Source organism: Canis lupus, chromosome 30 (genome assembly GCF_003254725.2).
Source record: "Canis lupus dingo isolate Sandy chromosome 30, ASM325472v2, whole genome shotgun sequence".
In the NCBI taxonomy this organism is placed as follows: Eukaryota; Metazoa; Chordata; class Mammalia; order Carnivora; family Canidae; genus Canis; species Canis lupus.
Genome location: NC_064272.1, coordinates 25,871,364 through 25,891,197, shown reverse-complemented (window position 1 = coordinate 25,891,197; position 19,834 = coordinate 25,871,364). Strand labels below are relative to the sequence as shown.

The 19,834-nt window shown below is 45.3% G+C and overlaps 1 protein-coding gene and 1 long non-coding RNA gene across 4 annotated transcripts in view; one reads left to right on the top strand and one right to left on the bottom strand.

Annotated features, from left to right (window-relative positions):
* Positions 1–19,834, top strand: part of RORA (RAR related orphan receptor A) — a 711,297-nt gene that overhangs the window by 358,928 nt on the left and 332,535 nt on the right. The window lies entirely within an intron of this gene.
* LOC118352862 (uncharacterized) lies at positions 4,840–8,581 on the bottom strand. Of its 2 annotated transcripts, XR_004810732.2 has the most exons (4): positions 8,274–8,581; positions 7,394–7,617; positions 6,410–6,533; positions 4,840–5,987 (listed from the first exon to the last, which is right to left on the bottom strand). It is a non-coding gene; the product is annotated as an uncharacterized LOC118352862 (long non-coding RNA). The 2 variants fall into 2 exon arrangements; XR_004810731.2 differs by having other exon boundaries at positions 7,394–8,581.

Here is a 19,834-nt window from a genome sequence, read left to right as displayed (position 1 = left end):
CAGGGACAGGGGTCCCTCTGACAAAGCCTGATGGGGATTGTGAGGTGGGAAAACATGTCACAATAATGTTGCTCCTTCATTGGTTCACTCAGTACCTCACCAGAGCCCACAGGAAATATGGCAGGGTCTTGGCCCTCAAGAGTTGACACATTATCAAGAAACAATTCCTCCTCCTTCAGAACCATCCAGTGATCCAGAACAAGACTTGGATAATCTAACAGATTCCAGGGATAGGCTGCAGACATTATTAGAGAACTTAGATCTGGTTGGCACTGTGACATTTTGACCAAAAAGGAAGGAGAGAGGAAAACAGTAGTGAGGGGGAAAAAAATACACACACACACAGAGAGCCATAAACCAAAGCCACTGAATGTCCTTAATAAGGGAAAACTTACAGAATGCCAAGATTTATTTCCTCCCCCTATTTGAAATTGCTTTTTATGTTCAGAAAATTCAGAGTAGGAGACAGTGGTTTTCTCTTACTTTGAGCTGTGTGCTTTGGATAGCCTGGGACCCAGACCACCCCAATCGTTGGTATCTCGAACTTTCCCCCACCGTCCAGGCACATGGCTGCTCCAGGCTCAGGCCGCTGAGGCCTTTCACACACACATGTGAAGGGGCCCTGGTGTGTCAGGTACAGAACGTCATGCCTTCTTCCTGGGGGGGAAGGGGTGGTGTATAAGGGGGATGGCACTTCCCTGGTGGTAGGATTGGCACCTAAAATTGTCGAAGGGTGTGACAAGTCACCAACTTCTTCGAAGAACACTGTGCTTTTATACTCTATCAGTTTTTGAAATCTGGCTCCTGCTCGTAAATCGTTGCGTAACCACATCAAGGATTAGGTAGGAGGGTTTTTGTATTTATATGTATGTGGGCATTGTTGTTCCGAGGAGTCCAGCAGTGGACTAGTGGGGAAGCTTGGTCCACTGTGCAGAGCACTTAGGAGACCTGACAACAGCAATATGTTACCTCTTTTGTTTGTACTGCAACTTCACACCCACTCGCTCAGCAACAGACTGAATGAAATGTGCTCCGGTGCTTTGTGTGTGTGTGTGGGGGAGAATGAAAATAATGGCCATTCAGGCAAAATAAAGCTTTCTAGTGCTTTTCAGGAAGCAGCCTTGTCTTCACTGTTGTCCTGGCATTCACGTAATGGCCTGATCCTTGTCCTTCATTGATATACACCCAAAGCAAGGAAGACATCTCACCCTGCACCCGAACAGGTGCATGCTCTTCAAGTCATCAACAGGGAAGGCATGGAGGGGTCTGGGAGAGCTGCTGGACCAGGTATCCAGAGGGTGTGTGAGGAGAGGGCTTCCTGCTGGGAGCGAAGACAGCGGACAGGTGATGTAGGTGACAGGAAGGGGCTTGTTAGGAAATTAGCTTTGGAAATTAGGTTCTGGGGCCCCTGGGTGGCTCAGTGGTTGAGCATCTGCTTTTGGCTCAGGTCATAACCCCAGGGTCCAGGATCGAGTCCCTCATTGAGCTCTCTGAAGGGAGCCTGCTTCTCCCTCTGCCTATGTCTCTACCTCTGTGTGTCTCTCATGAATAAATAAATAAAATCTTTAAAAAAGAAAAACTAGGTTCTGACAAGATCTTGAGAAGGGGAAAACATGCTTTTCACTGTTAGCCCTGTCACTTGGCCCGCTGATCAGATATGTAACTACGGCCTAGGTGTGACACCAAAGTGTCTCTTATATATTATGTAATCCTCACAAAAACCTCTACGGAAAATGTTGTCATAACATTTTAGATATGAGGAACCTAGAGTCTAGAGCAATCAGGTCACCTCCCCAGAGACATTCACCTGGGAAGTGGTGGGGTCAGGATTCAGATCCCAATACCATCTGACCCCACACACCAACATTTTAAACACCACCCTAGGATCCTCAGAATCAAATTGTCCAGGCTTATAAATGAGAGGAAATGACACCTGCATGAAGATGGGAATTTCAGGGAGGGTTACTTTGAGAACCTTGAGTGGGTTGTCCCAAGTTCATTTGACAGCTCGTCTTTATGATAGGACTGGGGGGGGGGGTGGCTGCATGTTATATCAATTAATCCACCTGTGAGGGGCAGAATGAATGAGGTCATCAGCCTGGGTTCAGGGCAAAATATCCTCTAAACCAGCTCAGGAAACACAGACTGTTCCCTGTTCCGCCCTGGGTGTTGCTAACTTAAGTGCTTAGCTCTATGCCATGCTCATTAAAATCAGTGCTGGGCTGGAAAGGTCATCGAGGTCCTCCCAACAATAAGATTTTCTGTTCCCACGTCTCTCTAGGCAGCCCTCTGCATGGTGACTTCTAGTGAGCCTCTTATTTCTATTTGTCTCAATGACAGGAAACCCACTGGAGCCACAGAGGCTATTGGTACCCCACTTCACCTGCCCTAAAAATGTTCCTGCCTTTGTGTGTACCATGCCTCCTGCCCTCTTCTGAGTCTGTCCCCATCCCACTGACTCTTCTAGGTTCAGTTGAAATCTGAAGATCCCACTTGACTCTTAGGAGTGCCATACTCAGAGACGTTGCAATGGTAGCTGGAAGGCAGTCACTGTAGGAGTATGTACACAAGATTGGCAAGCACTCCAAATCAGGCTATTGTGGTTGTTGTTTTGAGAGCTAGTGTACCCAGCACATCACTGCTCATATCCAATGCCCTACCACCCATTTGACCTCAGCTATTTAATACCCCACACACCATTGTTTTGTCATGTGTCCATGCATGCCTCTCTACAGAGACTGTAGGGTCATCAAATTCTTTTTTTTTTTTCTTTAAGATTTTATTTATTCATGAGAGAAAGGTAGAGACACAGGCAGAGGGAGAAATAGGCTCCCTACAGGGAGCCTGATGCAAGACTCGATCCCTGGACCCCAGGATCACAACCTGAGCCAAAGGCAGACGCTCAACCACTGAGCCACCCAGGCACACCAGGTCATCAAATCCTTTGTAGCTCTGCAGCACCATGATGGTACCTTATGAGTCCCAGGTAGTAAGCACTGTCTAGTATCTATCAGTGTTGTTTATTTCATTCCTTGGGTGTACTTTTTTCTATCCAATTGGTTGAATGTAGATCTTTTAAATAGCCAATTGCCATTTGTTCTTGTAAACCATTCATTCATACCAAGGAGCATTTGCTGTGTGCCAGACTCGAGTTCAAAAGGCAGAATCTTTAGTGGTAAGTGCGATAGGAGGTCTCTGCCCCATAGGGAGCTCACATTTTAGTGAAGAGAGATTGAAAATAAACAAGCAGACAAATTAATAAATAAATTAGATGCTGTCTGGTAGCAATAAAAGGATAACCTAGGGGTACCTGGGTGGCTCAGTCAATTAAGCATCCCACTCTTGATTTTGGCTCAGGTCATGATCTCAGGGTCGTGGGCTGGAGGCCCATATCAGGTTCCATAAGCAGCAGGCGGGGGTCGGGGTGAGGGTGGTCTGCCCAAGTTTCTCCCACTCCCTCTGCCCCATCCCCAAATAAATAAATAAATCTTTAAAAAAATAAATAACCTAGAAGGATGGAATAGAGAAACTGGGAATTGGGTGGTATGTAGTCTCAGATTGGGACATGTATTAGTTTCCTATTGCTGCTGTAAGAAATTATCACAAGTTTTTGGCTTAAAACAATACAAATTTTTTATCTTAACAGTTTTAGAGATCAAAAGTCTAAAATGAGTTGGCAGAACTGTGTTCCTTCTGGAGGCTCATTTCTTCCCTATTGCAGCTTCTGGAGTCTGTGTGCACTCCTTGGCTCTTGACTCTACCTTTCTTTGCCTTCTGCTTGTGTTGTCACATCTCTGACTTTGTCTTTTTTGCTCCCTTCTTTTCCTTATAAAGACCACTCACCTGCCTGGATAATCTGGGATAATCTGCCCGTCTTAAAATCCTTAACTTAATCATATCTATAAAGTTCCCTTTGCTATGTAAGGTGGATAATCTTTTTTTTTTTTTTTTAAGGTGGATAATCTAACAGATTCCAGGGATAGGCTGTAGACATTATTAGGGGACATCATTGTGCCTGCTGAGGGAAGCCTCCTTGAGGAGGTTACATTTGAGATGACACCCAAATAACAAAAACATATGAGGGAAAAGTATTCCAGAGAGAGAGAACAACAGCCTGCAAAGATCATGAGTCTGACCTGAGCCTGGAGTTTCTGAAGAAGGTTCCAGCTCACTGGAGTGAGCAACCAGAAGGAGGCCAGAGAGGTAGGCAGGCCCCAGGTACCTCAGCATCATGGGGGCAAGAATGGGAGCATGAATTTCATTCTGAGTGTGATAGAGAACTGTCAGAGGACTCAGGAGTTGTGTTGTTCACTGGGTTGATCCATATTTCAATGGAAACGACTTCTCTGGCAATTGTCTAAAGCAATGCTGGCCAGTAGAAATATAATGCAATCCACATTTATCATTTTAAATGTTCTGGTAGCTACATTTTAAAAAGTAAAAAGAAACAGGGAAAGTTAATAAGACATTTAATTAGCCTCATATATCCGAAATATTATCGTTTCAACATGTAATCAATATAAATAACATAATAATGAGATATTTTACCTTATTTTTTTTTAAGTAGCATGTCTTCAACATCTGATGTGTGTTTTATGCTTAAAGCACATCTCAGTTGTTACTAGCCACATTTCAAATGCTCTATAGCCGCCTGTGGTCTGTGGCCACCATTTTGGACACTACACATCTGGACATGGTCCTCAGAGTCCAGTGCAAAGTCTACTCAGGGAGTGTTTGAAAAAGCAATCAACAGTGGGGTGTCACAGAGAATATGGGGCACATGTCACTGCCATTAGCCATTCCCAACTTCAGAGGCTCTGAGTAGGCCACAGGAAGTGAAGAAAAGAATAGATACTAGAAAGGATTGTGTTCCCTGGTAGGGCCGGTGGGGCTAGGTCCATTCTGAGTGGACTCTTCCCTGGCTGGAACCTCCAAGGAACAGAAATCTCTATCCATTTGATTGGTCCTTAGGTGTGCCTCTTTGTCTACCCTTCATTACTTTAATCCCCTGAGGGCATTTTAGCCAAAACCAGACTTTTCCCATTTCTTTATAGACAGAGCCATTTATTCAACTCATTATACCAATATTACTGAAAACAAGGGCAGAGGTCAAGAACAAAAAAAATTCAATGAAGCAATGAGAGGGTATCAGTTGCTAGGGCAAGCTATACCAGGCACTCCCATGCTCTCTTGTGCTCTCACAGTGACCACCCAGTCCCTGATATTAACCATAAAAGTCTAGCCCAAAAAGCTTAGTACAAAAAGAACACTATGTATATCCATTTAGATTTTTTACAGTGATATTAAATTAAAAGGGTTTATGAAACAGAAAATAAAGATCTGAATTAAAAATGTAGGTCATGGTGGTTACATAAAGGCCAGCTTATGAGAAGCTTATTCAACACTGCACAAGACAGTAAAAATAACAGCAACATTTATTAGAATATCCTACTTAGAGCCAGTGATCTGTACAACACTGCTTTCAGGAAAAAGGATGGCACTGAGTTCCCTTCTGATGGTGGATTCAGTGGGCAGGTACCTCGACCCTGACATCCAGGCTCTGGATACCAGCAGCACCATCAAAAGACAGTTTGGCCATTTTGACACATAGGGACAAAAGCTCTCATGTGCAAGGACAAAGGTGCCTTCAGTGAGTACTTTGGGACTTCAGTGCAGCAGTCAAATTACCAGTGGCTCTAATTAGTGTGCATGCAATCTGGAGCAATCTATATCTGCATTCCAAAAAGAGGTGGGATGTTTCCCTGTGATATCACATTAGCACAAGCCCTTCTTGGATGAGTTTTCCAAAATCCTAAGGACATGATGGTGTGGGGGAGAAGCCACCATGACAGGAGCCTGTTGCCTCGAAAATTGGCGGCGATCTTCACAATCAGTTGATCAACGAATATTTATGTAATACCTATAAAGTACTACAATCCGGAGGGACTTAAGCAGCATGAGGTGCCTAGTTTCCAGGGACTTAAGACCTAGTGGAAGAAAAGATAGCTGTGAGATAATAAATAAGAGTCCGAGGCACCAATGTGGTACCCAGGGTCAGGTTCTGGCCTGAGAATCAGTAGGTCTGACTTCTACGATTAACTCAGCCCCTTTTGAGTGCTACTATCTTCAGACTAGTCATCACCTTGCAGGGGCAATGGCTACTAGATCACTCAAGACCCATTTCCTTGGGACAAGCCACCTTACCTCTTTGGACCTTGGATCTTCTCCTAGAAATCAAGAGGGTTTGAATGGATTATGATGGTGGCAATAATAGTAATAGCTCCACAGAGTAAGGTCTAACTTTGTGCTCATAATTGTGCTCTGTAGTTTTCGTAAATTAACTAGGGGATGGGTTCTGCTTTTCCCAACTTATAGATGAGAATACTGAGACTTAGCTTAAGGAACTTACCCCAAGCCAAAGAGCACTGACTAATGCAGAACTGAGATTCAATACCAAGCCTTTGAGTCTGTCATGTTTGGAATCTAAATGCCCTGCAGGCCACCACAGTCATCACATTCTGTAGTCCTGGGACCTGAAAGAATCATGGGAAGATTACTTGGGGGACTTACAAAGGGAAAACTGATTGAAGAAACCATGTTGTGGTAAAACATGGACCAGATATAAGCAGAGCCTCAGATGGAGACAGCCACCCCCTACCCCATTATCTGTGGATTGGAGAATTCAGACCCCCTTGCCCCAGAACACCATGATGCTGGAATTCTCTCTCTCTCTCTCTCTCTCTCTCTCTGGGATATACTCATCAACCAGTGCTGCTGTCTCAGTTTGCATGGAGGCAATACCGGGCCATTCAGCAGGACAGGCCCACAGCAGGTAGGGTCACCAGAAAGGGACTCCAGGGCTGCTACACAAAAACAAGTGTCACCTTTTCAACCTTTTCATTTCACACAAGCTCAGCCACAGGTGGAGGAGCTGTGAATTTCACTTTAGCCGTCATGTTTAGTGAGGACACACACGCATGCACACACATACACACACACAGATTGGCACCCACAAAGGCTTCACTTTGAGACAAGGGTGGGTTCGGTTTCCTTCACTTACACAACTGATGCCGCCCAGGGACACTTTGGTTTAGATGGCTCATTAGCCACAAACTGTTTCGTTATGTGTTGCCCAGTTACGTTGGCTTCCTGCACATTCTCTTGAGCAGATAGTTTATCTCCTTATCTCAGAGAATTGTTTCCCCAAGTAGCCCCTGAGTCCGTAACTTTGATACCATCAAGGCAAGAAGGCATTAAACCACCCTTTTTGTAATTATTTCAGTCGTACCTTTTCATGTCTGCTTCATGAAAAGATGATGTGGTTAGATTCCAGCTGGGCCTTGCTGAGTGTATCATGTATGCCTGGGGTTACCCGCACGGTCACGTGGCTTACCTTCCTCTGCAGCGGGGTGATCTTATCTTCCTTGCTGCACCTCACCAGAGAGCATCCAGCTCCTTTCAGCTTCTGTGTGTGTGTGTGTCTGTGCACACTCGTGTGCATTCAGGTATTCATGGAGGTCTGTTCACAGCAGCAGCTTGTAAAGTGACACTTCACCATCCATCTATAACGAGGCCTTGGATCTCCTCTTAGAAAGGAACACCTTTGATGGCTGTCCACTTGGGAATTTGGAACAAAGTTTTCCTTAAGCAGACCTATTTCTATTTGATTTAAGCTGGTACTTCTGTTTTTCCCCTCTGTGTGCCAGGACTCGAGCTAGCTACTTTGGGTACAAAGGTGAATATGATTGAGCCACTGTCCTGGAGAGATTTTCAGTGTAGCCATAGAGAAAACATGATCCCAGATAGCTAGGATTCAACACAGGAAGGGCCAAGAAGTGCCATAAGTGTAGTTCTGCGGGAAAACTGGTAAGGGGGTCAGGGAGGAAAGGGCCAGGGGAGGCTGTGAAAAGAAGCAGGCATTTAAAATCCATATTTAAAGTCAAGTACAAGTTTTCTAGTTAAAGAGGGAAAAATATTCCCAGCAGAGGGAATAGCAAAAGAAAGAATGAAGATGTGGACACATAGGCTATGTTTAGAATGGCTTGAGTAGAGCAGATATCTAAGGGTGAGGCTATAGAAAGGTGGGCTGACCCGGTGAGAGCGGGACTGTGCATTGTCCTGGGATGCTTAGCACTTGGGATAGCATCCTGGGATCTTTAGCGTTAAGCGTTTTTAGCACTTAGTGTCATGAGATCATTAGCCTTAAGATTTAAAACCCAATGAGTGCACCGGAGACCCCAGGAAAATCAGGAGGAGCCCTTCCAGGACCTTACCAAAATGAAGACCTTGGCCTTCCCCGCAGACGGGGCCATTCCTGTGAGTCTCTCCCTGGGTCTGACTCAGCCTGTGGCTTTCCTTTCACAGGTGATTTAACCTTCCTGGTACCTGGCTTGCCACGGCCAGAGCATGACTCTTTGAAGTGTCCTTGACTCCTGCTGACACCTTGAAAGACACATGGGAAGAATTGCTTTTATATCTCATGTGGCTCTTGGGAAGCCAATGGACGCTTACCATGACCCCCTCAGGGACAGTAGGAACAGTTGTCAGTTTGGGTGGTGGCAGTACAGTGTTGCCAGGCGGGAGGAAGTGCTCTGTGCCTGGGAGACTTAGAACTCGTGTTCTTACACAAGCTCTGCCCCTCCCAGGCTGAGTGACCTTGCACACATGCTTTCTGTCTAGCTTCCAACAGACTCGTCTGTAAAATGAAGAGCTGGACTCCATGGCTTCCTGCCTTGTCTGATTGTGCCTTATCTCTTTAATTTTTAAGAACTCAGGAGTGTTCTATGATGGAAGAGTCTGACCAGGAAGTGTTTCATCTTAATAAGGGGCCTCTGGGAGTTTCAGGCCTTGGACAAGGGGAAAGAAAAATCACCCAGAGGCCCAGTGAGGATGCTGCTTCTTCCATCTGCTAGCAGTGAAACAGAGACGGAGGGAATCCGAACCCACCTTCCTGCCTGAGTAGTCCTTGGGTGCAGAGGTTTGGAGCATACACCTGGGAACGGGGCTCCCGGAGCAAAGCAGTAGCAGCAGGCAGAGTGACAGGGAGGTGGCTGCAGCATGCAGTTAAAGAACCCACGGCTCAGGGACGCCTGGGTGGCTCAGCAGCTGAGCGTCTGCCTTTGGCTCAGGACAAGAATGGGACTTTGCATGGCTCTCAGAGGAACCAACTCAGATCAAGTGTTTAGCACTCTGCCTGATGTGTAGTAGGTACCCCATAAATGACAGCTTTAAAAAGAATCTAGTATTATTAATGTCTAGAAAAGTCAGTTAGGGCCAGAACGTCAAGGCTCCTTTCTGCCAACGCAAGGAATTTGGACTTTGTCCTGCAGCCAGCAGGCAGCCGTTGACAGTACTCCAGCTGGGAATAGGATTAAAGAAATAGATGTTTGGGGAAATGTCCACCTGTCGTCAATTTGGGGTGCATCGGAAGGAAGAAAGAATGTTGGTGTGCAGGCTCCAGTGGTGTCCGGGCGAAATGGATGAGGGCCCAGAGAGGTAGCGGAGAGAATGGGGTGGAAAAACAGAATCAGGAAGATGGCTGAGGAGCATGGAATGGATGCTGGGCTGGGAGGCAGTGGACAAAATGAAGGAGGATACACCAAAGCCGGCATTGGCCCAAAGTGGGGTGTGCTGGCCTCTGTCCTGGGGGTCTGCGGTCATCTTTTTCCGGGGCCCCGAAACTGTTGCTTTTTTGGCACATTGATGGGTTTGCACATTTGTATCCCGCTCTGCCCACAGAGGGTTCCAGATGGTTTTGTACCTGACAGAGGGTGTGGTATCAGGAAAAATGAACTGAAACAATAATGACCGAAGGAAGGAGGAGAGAGAAAATAGAGTAGCAGAGTGAAGAATGAGGAAGAAAAATGACTGACAAAACGGGGATGGCCGTGGGGGCATCAGTCCCACTGCATGGACTCTCCGCCTTAGAACTCAGATTCTGTTATTTCCAATCCACCCCCTTTCTGAGGGAAGACTCCCTCCCAAAGGGACAGAAAAACCAGGTTCTTTGACCTCTTTTCTAACTTCCAGAATAACAGTGGGGTATTTCTCAATGGTATTTTTAATCTTCCTTTTCTTTGTAATGAAAGAAGCAAGGGCAGGTGCCTCCTTCTCCAGAAGCAGTACAAGTCCCAGGAAAGGATGAGAAAGAGGGAGGGAGTGAGGGGGCGAAAGAGAGCAAGAGAGACCAAGGGGAAAGGAGAGAGAACCCATCGCCTAGGCACTGCCAGGTGACCTGCTGGTAGATGGCGGTGGCAGCGGCTGCCACAGAACCATCCAGCTTGTGGCTTTGCTTCCTCTTTCTTTTTCCCCTGTAGCACAGAGTCACTCAGCCCTAGATTCCTCAGGGTTTCAGAACCGAGAGGTCTATGAGGGCATCTTGCGATGCCTGAGGCCCCTGAGAGCGTTCACAACTGCCACAGAATGTGGCATCTCTGGGCCAGCATTCTGGCTGCAGATGGAGTCAGCTGCTGGGTGGCACAGGGAGCAAACAAGAAAAAAGTTGTTTCCTGCAGGTCTCTGCTGAAAATGCTAACGGAGAGTCACTCAACACTCGGTAAGTGCAGGGAACATTCTTGTTCTCAATGCCCAAATTTCTCTCTGGCTTCCGTAAGGTATTGTTATCGAGGAAGAAGGTGGTATTATCGCCACCTCCCTCCCCGTGTGGTGTGACAGCACAGAGATAGTTATCTCTACACCTAAGTCAACATTGCTTTTTTTGGGGTAACAGCTTTCAAAAAACCATCGACTGGGCTCCAGCTGGTCAGGGCAGTTACCACAGAGCGAAAAGGCAGGATGCTTTGTCAAGCAGGCAGGCTGCAGGCCACGGATGCAGGCTTCGGGAGATAGTGAACGCATCTTCTCTTTGTCACAGACCAGAGTCTATACCCACCCATTCTTGGGAGTGGAGAGAGAGGGGCTGGGTGAGAAGTGTGCTGGTTAACCCAGAGCTCCTTTCATGCTCTCCTCTGCCAGGCTGGCAATGAGTGGACACGCGCAGGGTCCCTTTAGGGAGAAGAAAACAGCTTAGCAAACATCTAGCTGTCATGATCTTCTTCCTAATGGGAACCCTGAGGCTGAACGAACTTGCCCAAGGTCAAACCCCACTGCAGCTTAAAGCTACAACAGGATTCAAGGTGTCATGGCTCTGAGGTGTTCAGGGACTTCTTGGTTAAGTGCAAAAGAGCCTGGCTTTGCAGCCAAATGGCCCTGGACCAAAACCAGCCTAAGGACCTGGGAGATTCTGTTTTTACCCAACCCTGTGCCAGGCCCTCAGTGCCCCTAGGGCTGCTACAGAGCCCCCTGAGATGGATGTTGAGGACTTCTAGATGAGAGAGCAAGACACTTGGAGCCAATGAATTGCAGAGACAGGCACCTTTTCCTTCCCCCAATAAGTACACTCTCTTAGGCTTAAATGGACTGCCCCACAGTGGGACTGCCAAAAGAAACTAAGCCCCCCATATTATGGCAACAGTTGGCAACAGCAATCCCCAGTGAGTAGGGTTTACCTTGGAAACAGTTCTAATTGCTGCTGCAGCCTGGGCCTTCCTCTACCTACAGGGAACCATCTCAGGGCAGGCTCTACATGCTTAGCCCCCTTCCCACTGTCACAGCTCACATCCCTTGGATGGCCCCCCGCAGGGAGGACTCTCCTGCCCGAACCTGTGCCAGCCTGCTAACCACAACAGACTCTTAGTTCACCTTCTTCCAGTCTAGGAATCTTCCTTCTTTATTTACTTTATAAAATGTTTTCATTTAATCAGTCAAGCAGCAAAAATGTCAGAGTACCTCTTGGATGCCAGCCTCCATATAAACCACTGCCAGCGATATAAAGATATATGTAGTCATCCCTGTATGGGATTTTTTCCTCCTGTACTTCTAGTACTTCTAAGAGCCCAGGACAGAGTCACTTCGTTTCATAGCACCAGGAGGGCATCCTTTTCCTTGTCTCCTATGGAGCTGAGCTCCCAACAGGTACCAATTTCATGGAATACCATGAATGGTGCTCCCTGGCATTGTGAAATCACTGTACAGACAAAGAGTCCTCTCTGCCACACGTGCTGTGTAGATGTTTGAGGATATAATGGTGGGTAAATGTGCAATCACCAAAGTCAGGCAGATTAGATTCAAATTTGGGCTCTGGTATCTATCAACTATGTGGCTTTGGGTCATAAGATTTCTATGAGCTCCTGATGAGATAGTAATTGTATTAATTTTTAGGGTGGCTTGATAAATTAAATTAAAAATACAAGTAGATTTTTCATTGAGGCACATAAAGGGTCAATACATATTAGCAATTATTATTATCATTATCATTAATATAATTATTGCTTAGTCTTACTGTCATTGTGTTCATTAAAGGTAGGTATACTATGCTGACAATGCCCAACAACATAAGCACTTAATAAATATGTGCTGGATGAATGTTTTCAAGGATGGTCAGGTGGGGAACCAAATGCTCTCTTGCAAGAAAAAAGGAAGAAAAATTGTCTGGGGAAACTGAATTAGAACCAGAAGACACTGAGCTTTTTAATGTGGTTTTGGTTAAAACGTGTTCTCTGGGAACTGAAAGCAGAGAGGGAAATCTTGACCTGGCCACACTTTTGACACCTTCAAATATGAGGCTGTTGTATCTGGTGTGAGTGGGGTTATTTATGAACAGACTGCTGTTCCCCCCTCTACTTGGCCCCCATGCTTCTCTTCTAAAGAAAAACTCCAGAAGGACAGGCTTTAGGTCTGTAGTCTTCAGGCCAAATTTCATCCTGCACAGATAAGGTCTCCATGGCCAACACAGGGCAACTGGTCAGCCAGGCCCTGGGACCTGCCACCTTTCTGCTTGGACAGCACACCCTGGTGGTGGGGCAGGTGTCAGGATGTTCCCTCTTTCCCAAGACAGACATCTGGGTGTTTAGAAACAGCTGAATAGCTTTCTCTTTTTTCTCGTGATGTTCCAGATGCTTGATGCTATGCAGTTATAGCCAGGGTAAAATCTCACACCCAGACCCTGTCTTGACCAGCCTGTGTTCAAGTGTTAAGGGCAAGATGAAGGTCTAGGACTCTACAGGCCAGGCCAGTCTTAAATTAATAGGTAGGGACCCAGGGTGAGTTGACAGGAAATGAAAATAGCCCCTTTGTGTTCTAGGGTTGTTGGTAGATTACTCAAACAGAGGGTTGTGGTCCCAGAGGAACAGTGTGCTAGGGAGATAGATTGCATCAGAGGAGATAGCAGGGTAGCAAACCCAGATCATCCCATAGCCTATGAAGATCTACTCAGATCTTTGAGTAGAGAAGAAAATCTCTATTCAGAGAAGAGCCAGGAAGCCAAATCTTGAAAAATTTGGAGGGTCAGCTGTGTTCCACTTCACATTATATGGCCTAGGATTTTTGATCATAAGGTCCGTTCTGGAGCATTCATAGACATTTCTTCTGCCAACCCCTGTGCTAGGAAACAAGGTCAGAAAGATGAGGCATCCTTGTCCTTCAGGATGTACCTTCACAATGCCAAATGCCTGAATACAAAGTGAGCAGCTGGTTGCTTCCAAAGGTTTCCAGATATCTCAGTTTTCGGCATCATGAGAGGAAACCATCAGATGCTGGCTTGTTTGATAGGACCCTCTGTGATTTTAAAGCATTACAATGAGGGCTATACCCCTAGTTAGCTCTTTAGAGGAGTAAATGGTGTTCTGTTCCTAACTCTGTGGTCAACTGGAAACCATGGGCAAGGGTACAGGCCAGCATGAGATACGACGTAGGGTGGGTGCACCTCCACACTCCAGACAGGCTCCCCACGGAAGCCAAGAAATGAGGTCACTGTTTTCTGCTTTGTTTTTCCCATGTTAAACTTGTAGTACCTGCTACCAAGCCTATGTTGACGTGTGGCTACCAAGCCTGTGTTGACGTGTACAAGGAGGGATGGGGCTGGCAGAGTGTAGTGCCCATTGATTGATATATGTGCATCCTTGCTGTTGTGTAACTAATATAGCCCCACCTGGAGAGGAGTGTGTTAGCCAAGCTTCATCCCACATCTGGAATCACCTCCATCAGACAGGTTCATTTCTTTTCCCCCTGGTTACTTCATTTTCCTATTTCCATGCATTGACCAATAAATAGGACATACATGTTAGAAAAAGAACAAGGAATATATAGTTTTTGTGATACTAATTCAAGCTGGAAAAATAAGATTGCTGGGCTCTGGCCCAGGATCTGCTCCAAACCTGCCATGTCCCTTAATTGCCCATTGAGGGAGCCTGGGAAAGAGGCAAAGACAAGGTTATAGAGGGTCTGAAAAGTCAAGGTAAGGACTTTGTACTTGATCATGAGCACAGGGAGCCATAGAAGGATTTCTTCAGTAGGGAAGATCCTGGTCAGATTTACCTTTTAGAAGCATCATTGACTGTGGTACATGCAGGGTTTTGAGGTGTTGACTAAGTGGACCACATGGAGGGCCTGGCTGAGGTGAGTGGGGCTGAGAGGGCAGAGGAGGGGAGTCACTGGAGAGTCTATAGGAAATAAACCCTTGAGGACTTAGTGATTGATGAACGTGAGCTATGATAGGATGGGAGACAGAAGGAGCCCCAGCTTTCCTGCTGGGGTTGGATGGAGTGTTTCCAGATAAATGGAGAACCCAGGAGTCAGTACATTAGGCAAGAAGGCCATGAATTTTATTCTGAAAATGCTACATCTAAAGTGCCTACTGGACACGGGGGTGGAAATATTCAGGGAGCCAAAGGAGAGCGAGTCTAAAACTGGGAGGAGAGCTCTGGTTTAGAGATTGACACTGAGGAGTGGGGAGGTTCCTGATTGCCCAGGGGGAGTGTGGAGCTTGGGCCTACCAGCTTGCTGTTGAATGAAACCTGTGGAACTATCATCAGGGGCAGGTGGACCTGGGGGGCCTGTGGCAAAGATGACAAAACAATGGTCAGGGAGGTTCAAGGACAGCCAGTGTAAGCTTTCAAGTCTTGTCATTGTGTCAGTGTGTGAAAAACCAAGAGCAAGACTAAAGTTTCTGTGTTTTGTCTCCTCTCTCAGTCTGCACATAAAGCAAAATGGGCCCGCACAAATTTTTAAGTGGTGTTTCAAGCCACCTGGTAGTGCTCTACACGAGTGTGCCTTTCCCATGGGTTGGCATTGATATGAGCATGATCTGGCTAAATAAGCATCACACCATGTCAACTGTATCTTCAGCTGAATGCCATTTATTTAAAAAAAATTTTTTTAAACCAATCTTGCCTATCAACAGTTATGACCAACATTCAACCATGAGAAATGTACCTATTGATGGACATTTTAAAGAGGTTGGTGTAATGGAATAAATAAGTGATTAAACAACACCGTGGGTATTGGACTGTGCCTTGAGTACCACAGAACTTGACAATCCTTTAGACAAAAATAGATAAGTAGCAGGGAAGCTGTTTGCTTTTTTAAAAAAAGCAAGTTGCATTTCAATGCCAATTTTTGGAGGTAAAAAAAGGATAAGTGAATTTTTTCCTACCTTTGGAGGTGAATCAAATGATGCAGACCAGCCATCTTCTAGGTTGTATCTGAGGATAGTAAACTGAACCAAAGCATCATAGAGATTAAACAGACAGTTCGAGTTTAAGTAAACTACTGAGGAATCTGTGGAAGGAGGTAAGAGTCAGAAGACCTGGGATCAGGTCCCCCCCATCACCACCTCTCTCATTCTCAGGCTCTTCATCTTTGGGGGACAGGGGGATGGTAATCACAGATAGTCATCGATAGGTTATCATGACAATTGTGTATGGAAATTGTTTTGTTATGGGACATGTGTTGGGCACAGGTGGTTTTATTGGCATCTTATCTTGTGGGAAAGACTTCACTTTCCGGTATGTCTCAGGTCCCCAAGGGAGTCTTTCTAAAGAGTACATTTTTGAAACCTTCTTTGGCCTGCACAGTTTTTGCTTACCCTCTCCACTTTACGAATGTCAGAAAGATTATATGATTGACTGATAGAACACCAGCAACCCGGAGAGATATTGTACCACGGCCCAGGGCTATACTTTCCATTTTTATTAAAATTCTTATTAACTTATAGCCCAAGAGCTTTTAAGCCAAGCCTGATCTCCTTTAGGGGCCCTTGATTTGATCAGAAAAATTTGTGTGCAGTGTTCTGGTCCTGCTTTTGTGGAAAGGCAGCAAGACAGCAGCCAAATGTTTTTCTAAAGATAGTAGGGTCCTCTCTGCCTCCCAAACCATTTGCCTTACAACCCTGGCCATGGAGAGATGCACTTGAGGTCTACAATGACAAGCCCACTTCCTGAGTTTAAGGCCTTCCACCCCTTTGAAATTCTACATCTTTCTAGGAAAAATAATTATCAGTTCTTTGTAGCCCAGTGGTGATGAGTTGGTTGGCTCCTCTTCTGAATACAAACATAGTTCTTTTGGGGGAAATTATCCTGCAACGGGTCCTGAGGGAAAATACACCTTCATGAGGTGCAAGGGGAAAAGGGGAACACGAAGGGGACCTTGCCACCAGGGGCTGACTGATAGCATGGTGGAGTAGGCGCCGTCTGGGATGCTGTGCCACTCTTTGCTGTGAACAAAATGACGTTCTCTCAACAAATGCACAGTAGCTCTACATGCGTGGTAGGATCAGGTCCATTGTCTGAGCTCTTGGGTAAGGCTGCATCTCTGTTCTTCCCCCATGGGCTTCATGGTGATTTTTATCCTTCAATTGGTGTTTGCTTAAGTGGCCTCCCTGTATTACTCACATTTATCCTTCCATTAATAGGTAGTCTTAAACTTAATGTCATCACCTTGGTAATCTGCTAAGCTAGAGAGCACCTGAAAATAGCAACTCTCTTAGCAGCTTGCTGAGTAGAAGCCATTTCTTTCCTGACATAAAATGTATCCAGAGCCTTTTTAATTTTCCCTCGTGTTCTTGTTGAGATACGGAACACGCGGTATGGAGGCTGAGATGGGTGATGCCCAGTTCGAAACTAACCTCCTATTTCCAGCATTGCTGACTTAGATTTTATTGCCAAGAATTAATTGGTAATGTGGCTCTGAAAAGCCACTCATGAATGAAAACTTATATCTGAGGCCTCATTTTGTAATCTGCCCAGTATTTTGTACCTTCTTTATGCCTGGAGGAGTAGATATCCAGGCAGAGCCACCTTCTTTGCAATTTCATAAAGTTTAAGGAACTGTTTTTATCCTCTTCTTTCTTTCCTTTATTTATTCTACAAAGGTTCATGGAGCTGTCATTCACTGTGTCCCTGGCACGGTGGTAAGCCTGCTAGAGATAAGCAGTGAATATTAGAGAGGGGAACGATCCTCAAGAACAATTAACATGGTTATGGTGCTTGAGGGTTGATGAAGTAGCCCCATAATATCTAATCTTACAACAGCACAGGGCAGTAGGCAGAGGAGGGATTATAATCACTGCCACCTTATAAATGATGAAACTGTTACTCAGGATCATGGGAGCCGCAAATGCTGAAATTCAGACTCAAACCCAAATCTGCTAAACCCCAAGCCATGTTCTGTCAACCACCCTGCCTCCCTGGATCTTAGAATTCTCCCAGGGTATGAGACTTAAACATGTAGTAAGATAGATGACTATGTAAAGAAGTCTGTGATTAAATATCAAATGCATGGTAAATACAGTTGTTGCGAGATTCCAGAAATGGACAAAATCATGGTAGACAAAAAATAATGGAGTAAAAGAGATGGGGCTTGATGGGCCAGTTAGCTAGAGAGAAAGAAGAGGCCTTTAACAAAACAGAAGCTGATTTATCTTTCATGTAAAAGTCTGAGCCTATATGGCAGCTCGGCTACAGGAAGCTGGCATGAACCCAGGCTTCTTCTGCAATTCCTGGGCTTTCCCTTCCCCTGCATGCCCAAGAGGGCTCACCATCTTGTCCATATTCCAGGAAATAGGCTGAAGAGATAGTGACCAAACATCCCATTTTTACCCAGAAGTAGGGGGTTTTCCAGGACATGAGACTCTCAATGCTAAGATAAGGAAAGTCCCTGGCAAACAAAAAGGGGGGTGGGGGGTATTGTCATGCCAGTTCTTCTAGGGCCCCACCTGAAAGTTGTATGCTTCACTTGTAGTTACATCCCATTTGCTAGAACTTAGTCACATGGTCACACCTGGCTGCAAGAGAAGCTAGGAAAAATAATCTTTATTCTGGGTGGCCATGTGCCCTGCTCAAGCCTTCCTGTGGAAGAAGGAGTAATAGCAATTGGGCCATAACTAGCTATCTCTGCCATAAGACAGAAATATTTTTGTTGGTAAAATAATGTTCACAAAAGTTAACAAGCATTTGTGTGACTGCTGGTGCTGTGACAGTAATTGTAGCTCTGCAAATACTGACCCAAAAAGTCAGACTGTGTGCTCTGTGCACAAGCTACTCTATAAGCTGCAAATTCACTCTTTTCCCAACCTGGGATGCATATCTGAGAGTTTTATATGAATGACCTCGGACCCTACCAGCTTATTTAAAAAGTATTAGTCACAAATGCTTCTTGTGACATCCTCACAATTGAGTGCGACCCAGCGATGTGTCCAGACATGGAAATTCAGGTGCATTCTAGGAGGTCATCAGAATGGTTTTGAGTTTAGGAGTCATGAAATGGCACAATGAAAAAGGACTTGAGAAAGATTCATCTGGAGAGGTGAGGTCTTTCACTACTGTATCCCAAAATACCTAATTGAGGGGAGGACACATGCATAGGTTTAGAGTTTAGATATCTAACATTTAGATATTTAAATATTATCAGAGACACGTAACTGTGGGCTTTAAGACCCAGCTGTAGAAGTTAGGAACTCGCCTCAACCCTGTCTTCTGGCAAAGATTATCCATTTAAGTTGCTAATTAGCACCCTAGAGTGGCTTTCAAAAAAAGGTCTGCTGTGTAATATCAACCATCAAGCTGATGTGTCATGGTGGAGTGGGGGTGGGGAACCAGTATATATAGGTGTGGGCAGAGTGGTGAGTGTAATTAATTCTGCACTGCCAGATGTGCCATCCTGCCTCGTTCTGGCTGTGCTAGAGTGAGTATCCCATACAGACCGCTCCTAAGTAGAGTTTTAAATTCACCTTATCAAATGCTCCAGCTTCAAGGAAAGGAAGACTGAATTGGGATAAGAAGGGACCCAAGGAGTGAGAGAAGATATGGCAATGTTTGGAAACCAGTTGTCCAATAGAAGAGAGCCCAGGACACAACTAAGTTGACATTTCCCAGTCTGGTAAAGACCCTTCATCACCTCCTCTATCATCCTAGCCTCATGGGTATTCCCCATCTCCACACTGATGTTACAGGCGTGCGACCATGTGTCGACTTTGAATTATTGTTTCTCTTCTTGATGGCCTAAGATCATTATTATTTTTTTTTTTTAGCAAAATAACTTTACTGTAGGGAATTAATAGATCTCTGTTCCTAAATTGAGGTGTGGTCCCTCATGCCCAAGTAAATCTCAAGTGTTTCGTGAATCAACTAGACTTTTGCCATGTGTTTCTCATCACACTCTAATGCCTCTTTTCTTGTGTACCCTGGAGCTTCCAACTTGAAGAGAATAAACATTCCAAAGGCATTAACATGCTTGTATGAATTAGTAACTTTGAGGAGGGAAAAGCTAAAATGAGATCCAGGCATACTTGCAACAGCTTTACTTGCCTGGAAGTATTTATTTGTCATTTTTGTAAAGGTTTTCAGTCAGCATCAGCCACTGTGATGGTTTCAGAAGCCTGGGAACAATTTTGATTGTGCAGTGATTCAGGGAGTTATTAAGGACAATAAATCTGCATTAGTTAAGAATTGAAGAGCTATAATGTAATATTATGCAGCCATTAAGTGTAACATTTTCAAAG